Genomic DNA, 8,739 nt, shown 5'->3' with positions numbered 1-8,739 from the left:
ATTATTAGTGTAGTATATTATTATATCCCATGTAATTAGTATATTAGTATATCGCTATTAACCTACTTCGCGTTGATTTTTCATCGATGTTAAGCCTAACAAAAATTTTTTAAAATAATAATCGTCGCTATTGTATCGTTAAAAATGAGAAAATCAAGCTTCGTTTAAATACTGGCTCCCTTTCATGGTCGATCCAGTGTTGCCAGCTAAAACACGTAAAAATAATATTAAAGTAGCCAAGACATAGCCAAATATTGTAGCGCAACATCACTAGCGGAAATTTGCAGACTAGGACGGTCGGTTAACCGAGGTGTCGGTTAATCGGGGGTCGGATAATCGAGGCTCTACTGTAGTTTTAATATGGCCCTAGGGGGTCGCCTGAATTTTTTAACTTGTAAAGGGGTCGCGTATTCAAAAAGGTTGAAAAACACTGCTATAGGGGATGTAGCGATTGCTATTGTTCAAGTCGAGCAAGCCGTTGTATACGATGTTTCACATCCCGGGCCTGAGCGGGAACCCTCAGGACATCTGTGTATATTTTGAGTGATGCTGGTCATGAGAGGCCTACCGAGGGAGATGCCTCTCCCTAAGAAATCATTTTTTATGGGAAACTGCCCCAATTTACTTACTGTAAATAAGAGCAGTTTAGGGCCCCTATTTAGCCTGTTACTAACTTATAGAAAATCTGGCGAATTATACGAGGGCAGCCTGATAGGTGCGAACCCACAACCAACTATCAGTGTTCAATGGTTTTATTCTTTCTGCTGCTGGTAGACATGGGTTAATTGGGAAGTAATAAACTAATTCTCAATCTACAAGTATAATGCCCATGAGAACTTCCTGTTGGGATCACTCTCTCGGATTCGTTTCGGGTCCCTAGAGCGATAGGCGAAGAATCAACTTCCCACATATTTTTCATGGTTAGCCCGTTAGAAATAAGGAGAGACGTAACACCTACTCTCTTTATTGGAAATTTGTTACACTTTTTGAAATTTATTTTCTAAATAATACTTCATAATATTTTTTCAATATTACAAATCTAGATATTTTACCGGTACTTATCCTTCATTACATTAGATAATTCTATATCTGATGAGGCCTGTTAATATTTATCTCAAGCATTCTGGCATTTCATACTCCTAAGCATTACAATCATGTTACTGCTTTGTATATATTACTTTAAGAACAGTATACAAATCATATTCTCCTGCAATAACAATTAAATACTGTATATACGTACGTAACAATTACAATTAGTCATATTAGCAGTGTTTGACTACATTTTCGATTTTTTAAATGAAAATTTATGAAGGACCTCGCCATTTTTTTAAATTTTTACTCTTTATTTAGAGCTTGTAGACGATGGTGCAAAAAATACCACCAGTAATAAAAGGAAAACGTTATAAAAAGGGTAGGAAATATATATCTAGAACAGTAATCGAAGCCATTAATCGATTTTTTCGGAAGAAAACTGTTACAAAAAGAACATTTTCTTCTTTTTTCGAATTCTACCGTCTTATCTTTGGGATTTTTCTTCTTATCTGCCCACTTTTCGTTATGAATAGTTGAAGTACAGGAATGGTGCTGTAAATAATTCAAATACATTAATATAAAACAAAAAATAATTGTATTATAGTTAAATTCAGTCTTACTCTTGGCTTATATTCGGTGAATTGATGGGCCAAAGCGTATTCGATCAATGAAGCAGTAACAAAAAATGTGCAAGTGAAGAGCCAAATATCCAAAGCTTTAATATAGTTGACGGGTGGAGTGTTCGATCTCGATTGCACAACCTGAGTTATGATCGTGAGTATAGAGGTTACACCGAGTGTAATACGTGCAGGAACTGCATTTACGTCCAACCAGAAGGATAACCAAGAAAGTGTTACTATTAAAGTACTTGGTATGTAAACGTTAATTACGCTACCTGTTAATCGGCGAGTAAAGGTGAAATTCGCCATTAAACAACTAAAATTTCCTGTAGAAATAAAAGAGTGATACTTTAGATTTTTTATAAAATTTCAGAAAGTTTGCGTAATTGTTGTGTTCATTCATTGGTATCTACTTTTATGAACTCAAAACTTGGTTTATTAAACTCATATCTTAAATATTTAATGTTAAAATAGGACAAATTTAAATTGTTATACATATAACAATAATGTATTTATTATACGCAGTAAAAAGAAAAGAGAGAGAGAGGAGAGGAAGAGAAAAGTAAGAGAAGGAAGAGGGAGGAGAAAAAAGTGATAATTAAAGTATCAGCCTAACAACAGTCGAAATTAATTATTCTTTAACACCATGCACTAGAGTAAAAATATATTTACAAATAATAATTTTAATAAGCTAAATATTTATATATATTATTATTATTTAAAATAGAATCTTAAAATACAAACTTCTTCATTTATACTCATTCCACTCTGCAAACTGTATACAAAGTTTGATTAACTTAAACAATTGTAAATGAAAAACGCAACGAATAAATGTTACAATTGTAAATAATTACTTACCATTCGCCCAAACTTCAGTTACTTTGTAAGCTATAGGAACTTTCATTTCATATTTTAAAGGATGTATATCTTCTGTCAATATAATACTAGGACCCTTATCTTTGTATGGGCTGTTCTTAGCTCCAGTCCATTCGAGAATTGCCGATTCTTCAGTATTTGTTACTATTACAAAAGTAAAAATTATTGCATTTCTTATAAAATATATTGTCATTGTTACAAAACGTAAAAAATACTATTTTCTAGTACATGAAATTTTCCAGTCAGCATTTTTGATAATACATTGCTACTCACATAAATTGAAACTCGCCATTCAGAGGAAGATCGTGTGATAACTCATTGATCTTTCGATTTTTAAATATACAAGTATTTAGAATAAATCTCTATATGCTTATTAACGAATACTGCAGTTACGACGCTTAAAATAGTTTAAAATTTAATTAATTTATAAATATAGACGATAAATTTATACTTACAATATGCTATTTTGAAAAAACAATGCTGGATATCAATTGGGTAGTATTGAAAATCCATGGGGCAAGCCACACGAAAACTATATCTGTTAAAATATTAAAATTATTAATTAAATTGTTATAAAATTTGATAAATGTGGAATAAATTTAGTGTATTTGTAATCGTGAAATTATTCTATAATGATTAAATCATATACAATATTATCTATTTTAAATATGGTTGGTGCCTGGAGAAGCATCTGAATTTTCAAATATCTTAATGCTTTTATGCTTAATGCTTAATGCTTAATGCTCAAATATTTATAATTACTTTCTTCCGTATCTTTTCGATTGTAATGAGCAGAAAGATACATTTACAAGGTTGTCCTTATGTTCTTCTGCTCATATCAATCGAAATATAGACGTTTATCATTAACGTTCAGAGTTAACATTCACTGTACCTGGAAACCCTTTCAAGTGTCTCATCTGGGTGTATTTTAAGGGCAGTGTTTGGAATAGATAAAGGGAATAATTGTCCCCATTTGCTGTTGTCGAATATCAAATCTGGAATCCAAATGTTCTTCTTTATATCTGGAGGGAGTACTTTAGTTTTAGTTACATTTAACAAATGAAACTTGAGTCTAGGATCTTTCCAGTATTCGTTTTGATAAAGTTGCATGCCAAAATCCTGGAAAACGCAAATCTGTGTAATTTTTATAAAAATACTGTTGTATAAAAATTTCTTTTCTTACCATTGTTGTTTCTCTTATGTCATCTATATCCATAATCTGCAGATTTAAGTAAACCGTGATTGGTTTATCTGAAAATTATTTGTTAATAATATCTATAACACATAATTTTTACTACAAAAAGTCTACAGAAAGCACGTTTAATTTACATTAGACTTATATAAATAATATGTATATAAGGTGTAGCTTGCTGACTGTCTCCCTAGACCACGTGTTTTCTACTGTCAAGCGAATTCTACTAGCATTTTTCCTGAACGGTTTTTATTCTCGTACTCATGGGATCCCACTACACCCTAAGTTCCTATTCTGGAAAGACGTAACTTATGGACAAAAATCGTCCGTAAGTATTCTTTTCTTTGATCCAATTAAAACTCGAAAGAAATTCCTGAAAACACTCTTGCATTTCTGGATATTTCATGGATATTATCAGATGTACACTATATGCTCCAACTGACATTGTTAAGTCTTTCTAGACTTTCTACTAATTTGAAATTTTCAATGATTCATATCATATTAGGTTATTCTGTATTATCTTTTTCTACTCATTCGAAGACTGACGGGTCAAATTTTGATCCTGAACATGTGTAGTTTTCACAGAAGTATTCGTAATTACACCAATCTTTTGGGATTAAAAAGAAATGAGGTTAATAAGACCCCTGTTGGAACCCATTTCTATTCTTTATGTCTGTCACTTTTATGATGGAACGTAATGACTACACTGTGTGTATATTTTATGTACATTTAAGTCAGAAATTTTCACTAAAATTTACATGAAATGGTTACACTTCAGTAGAGTTCCTGACTTTTGTGAAAACGTGTATCAGAATTCAAATAAAATATAAATTTTAGGAGTTGTGACTGACTTCTGAATCTACCCTGTTTTAATTACGAATTAACACCGAGAAACTTTTCATTATATCATTTAACTTAGTCATCATTTCTCTGAAATATCTTTCTTAATAAAGCGCTGAGGGATTTTTCAAATCATTTTATATTCATTTGAAGGATTTTTTATGCTTTATCTTAATATTCTTATCAATGTCGACTAACAACAATTACTACGCTTTCAATATAACTATTAAGACACAAGATTTTCTAGTTAATCGTCAATGTACATCTACAAATAACTACACATGTATTTCACAATAGAGTATACATGAAAATCTTATAACGGCCTCTGGTATAAATGTTATATAAAAGTTTATAATCTATATAAAATATATAACAATAGATATTTTAAGATTTCATACGATGGAAATAAGGAGGCGAGTGTTTGTCGTAATCATCCGGTATGGCATTCTTCCAAAAATTTGTATGGATGTCACTGGAATAAAAAAAGATAAAAATTGCAATTATTGACTTTGAATTGTCTTAATGTAAATTGTCATTTATTTGTATTTCTAAATTATTTTACTGTAGCCAATGTATTGAAGTTTTTTAATTAATATTCGCATGTAGAAGATATTACAAACCTTTGAATCTTAAAATTCGTCGTTTTCAATTACAAAAGCACAGTATTACGAAGTGAGTTGGCAGAAGAATACAAGTTTAACGCAAGGTCATATTGTGAATCTGAAGAAGAATATCACTAGACCACCTAGTAAATCTTCAGAGGAACACGAGATCAACAGATAAAACACAGAGGATCCGAAGGAAAATACAACATCAACAGAAGATCATACAGTAAATCACAGAAGAATATAAATTTATGTAACGAATCATGCAGGAGGAAACGACCACACTTTAGTTCGTACAGGAACACAAAAAATTACATTAATTAAAAGAATTAATATATCGTACAGTGGATCCTACCAGTAGACGAGATTACACAATGAATTAGAAGAAGCAAGCTTGTGTTTCTTCTACTTAATAATATTTTTTTACGTTACGTTTAAGGTATTATAATCGAATTTATATTCTAAGATTTCTTTTACTAATCCTTCTATATTTCGAGACTTTTAACGTTATGTTTGAGCGAAATTCTTTAAATATACAATGAAATAATTAGTATTAAATAAACAATAAACCTATTAAGAATTATTTCCAAGACAAATAATTTTTGTCGTGTTTCTATTCCTTTCCACAGATTTTAATTTTTACAAATAATACGTTTCTTATGAGTAATGATTGCTTTATACTTCGGAGAAAAGGCTTTTAGTAAACGAGTAAAAGGTTCTCGATAAAATAGAACATAGGGACGAGTTAAAACTTGTCATAACAAGTTTTAACTCGTCCCTATGTTCTATTTTATTAGCTGTATTCAATTCATATTAATCGTGTTGGCCTTTGTTAATAAGTGTAGATACCCAAATTTTGTAATTTATTAAACGAGAAATGATCGAAAAAATTATCATATGGATCTTGAAGTTTGCAGTGGAAGGTGAATTTTGGTTTATTTTAAATGAGTTGGCCTTTTATCCGGGAGTGTTATCGAAATCCCAAATATTTATCTTTCAATTTGATATAAATGTTGAAAGCAGTGATTAATATACACACGCATTAAACATTAAGAAGGAGGGCTTAGCTGCCTGCAATTCTTCTCATTATGGGTGAGCCTGGTGTGAAAAAAAGTAGTTAAACTGAAGTAGATTGACACCACACAGTATAACGAACCGACAGACATTATCTCTATTAATAATCATCATCAGTGGAGGATTTTTCATTAGACCCACTAGGTCTTAGGGGCGCAAGATTGAGGCATATGTTAGTAAACCATTAAAGAATCTTCAATTACTCGTTAGATTTAAAACATCCTGTAAATATTCGAAGACTCTCCATTTTTTACTCGAAAAATCACTTAAAATTTAATTTTTGACTGTTTTAAACCACATAATCTAGTATTACTAAGAAAATTATACATAACTTATCTATCTGTCTACTGTTAACCTAGACTTAGTTAAGTATACCTTAATTACTAGTGAAAGTATCATTTAACATAAAAATTAAATTACAAGCTCTTACCATAAAGAAATTTCTACTAAATTAAACAAGACGTAAAGTAAATACGAGTTGATTATCGTCACTCTTTCAGCCATTTAAAATAGACAACGATCGTCACTTACATCAATATCTACTTCTATAGAATGTAAATAAGCCAGAGGCTGTTTATTGTTTAGAAAACCGTATCGATCGACAGTAAAATTATACGTTCACAGATAATAATAGTGTTTATCTACCTGAATTTTAAATATAATAATAGATGCGTTATTCGATTGTGTAGTTGTTACCTGCACGTCAAATTGGTTTAATATTCAAGCTCGTGTATAATCTATTTAATTAATATCATGTAAAATAATTACGGCTGTATAACATTTACTCTAAGATCTGTTTAAAGTATTTTTCAATTTATGTGGATGGCATCATTTAGAAGGGTTCACACTGCATTAGGTGTGTGTGTAACACACCTAATGCAGTATGTTAGTCTGATGCGTAGACTTGTGTAGTTGTGTATTAGTAGTGTAGCGTATAGGTCTGTTGTACGCCATGTTTTATGTTAAATTCCTTATTTAAAGTCATGTTTACTGATTATCTTCCGATATTGAGTGAAGAGTACGAATACTGTATGGTCTAAAAGTCGTTTAATCATACTGTATAAACTAGACTTAGGAATAATGCTTTTGCAATTATACAGTAGTTAATTGAGTTTTGGGCTATCCTATATAACTCAAATTTTAAGCAAAAATATAAGGAAATAAATAGGAAGGATTTAATTAAAACGTTAAAGAATTTAATAATTTTTCGAATAAAAAATAATGAATTCATTTATAAAATTAAATATGTATCATTTATGTAACGTATTTTTAATGTTTTGTATGACAGACTAAAAAAACACAATAGTTCTAAAGCCTATTTCTGTGTTTATCCACTTAAAAACGTTACATAAAGTGAGTTATAAAAGAGTTTTCTCGCGTGAGTGCCGAGAAAGACACGATATCGTGACACCCAATTGATACACACGCAAATTTAAAAAGAATAAAAGGTATTGTGAACGGAAACATTTGTAAAAGTCATTGCAATTAATAAACCATTCCTTCTTCTTATATCCCCGCGTATATTTTAATTGTTTGTGCAGAAAAATTGCAAATTAATTGATAATTTACTTTATGTTTTATGACAGCCAGGAAAGTGTAAGTTTTATATTTTCCTGGCTGTCATAGAGTATAATGTAGAGAAAGTAGATAAATTAATGACTCGAATGTTTACCCTCTCTCTGTGTTTTTGCATTACATTTTTTTGACGTTTTGACACTCTAGGAGCCCAAAAATGTGAAATAAACAATACTAAATTTTCTGTGTGCGTTGCTTGTGTGTGTGTGTATGTTGGCATCTATTTTGCATTATTTGAAGACTCGATGAACCAAAACTTTTGAAACTTGGAAGTTTTATTTCTACACGTGGGGTATTAATGCAGTTAAATTTTCGTAGATGAAAGTCAAGAGCTTGAGGAGATATAGGGTAGTAGTGTGAGGTATGTCGAGTAAAGTCAGAGTCAAATTAACTTATACACATCCTTTACAATCTCTTTAAATACTCACTTTTACCTCGAAAAACAAGCCTTTTGGGGTTTTATAATAATTAATTAATAATATAAAAACTAATTTTTAATAAAGTCTTGTAACAGTTAATGCTACACGTAACTTTAACTTGGTATCGAGGGTTGAGAAAGTGGTGCAGTCAGGTTTTATTGTAATTGTTTTTACAAAGGAACGCAAAATTATCTGTTTAATTATAATTTTTATTCGAAAAAAAGCATGTTTTTTTGGAATATAAACAGTGTATAATACCGAAAAAAATGTTTTAAAAATTAATACTAGATGGCACTATTTTTGAATTGCTGGGAGAAAAAGCGGTTTTTTCTCCCAGCGGTTCCAAATTATTTAAATTAATTAAAAATTATTTATAATTATTAATATTAATAAGAGATGGCGCCTAACGCTTACCTCTAGTACCAAATTGATTACGTAATTTATTTAATAATTAGCATAAAACTAGCCCGATAGATTTTCGGCAGTCTGTTGGTTGTAGCTATATT

This window comes from Centruroides sculpturatus, unplaced genomic scaffold, assembly GCF_000671375.1.
Source record: "Centruroides sculpturatus isolate CEXI.00-Female unplaced genomic scaffold, Cexi_2.0 scaffold2193, whole genome shotgun sequence".
Taxonomy (NCBI): Eukaryota; Metazoa; Arthropoda; class Arachnida; order Scorpiones; family Buthidae; genus Centruroides; species Centruroides sculpturatus.
Note: the sequence above shows the minus strand (reverse complement) of the source record.